Here is a 1,031-nt window from a genome sequence, read left to right as displayed (position 1 = left end):
ATTTTGGTTTTACAATGTCAGTTCCACTTCGCATTTTAAAACACCAAAGACATGATTATGCTTTCAAGGATTATTTTAATTTTAGTTGCTGAACTGAGGCGTATCACGCATGCTCTGAGACTCGCTTTGTCTTGGAGAGACAAGGAAATATAATGTTTCCAGATCCAATCCTTTCCACATTCAATAAACCCCAAACAGGGTAAATTATTCAGTTCTGGGCCCAAATTGACATGGCGTCGATCAGATATTTTGTTAATCAAAATCCATATTTTGAGCTGTTTACAAAACAAAGGGAAAGCAAGAAGTCCACATTCATACATCTCTGCATTAGCTGGAGGGACATTAAAAATTAGATTAGGAAATAGATGAATATAATGATCTTACTCTCAATCATATGCTGCCAGCTAAGTGTTTGAGACTGAAAAATGGCACTAATGAAGCTATTTGAAGGCTTTTGTGGACAACTGCTTCCTCTTTGAAGATTAAGTGAATGATGTTGATATGATTAATCTTAGTACAGGGAGTGATGCTGCAGCTAGAAAATACCTTGGTGATTTTCATAATTAAACTGAATCAACATTTCAAAGAAATGCCAGTGTTATCACTGGGATGTCAGAATTACATTCATTAGATCGAAGAAACAAATAATTTGAGCAAACAAGATTTTCCTTTTGGTGTACTGAGAATTCTGTCATGTCTCAGAGTATCTTACTACAAAACATCATTACTGTTTAATTTTGTTCTTGCCTTTTTTTAAGCTGTTTTTGTATCTCTGTGTGCATACGCGGTGCTGTTAAGGATGCAAAGCATCTTGCTTCTATTTTTATTCATTTTCAGATCTTTGAATCTTGTCTTTTCTTAATCCCACTTTTAGGGTAGTTGTCTGTGGTCTATGTCCTTAGATAATCTTTAAGATTGTTGATACCTAATAAAGGGAGACTTTACTGGAATTGCATTTCAAAGAGTTGGAGAAATCATATCATATCTCCACTTATCTTTGATGTCTTTAGATTTCACAGGGCAACGGGTAC

Source organism: Tenrec ecaudatus, chromosome 11, assembly GCF_050624435.1.
Source record: "Tenrec ecaudatus isolate mTenEca1 chromosome 11, mTenEca1.hap1, whole genome shotgun sequence".
Lineage (NCBI taxonomy): Eukaryota > Metazoa > Chordata > Mammalia > Afrosoricida > Tenrecidae > Tenrec > Tenrec ecaudatus.
Note: the sequence above shows the minus strand (reverse complement) of the source record.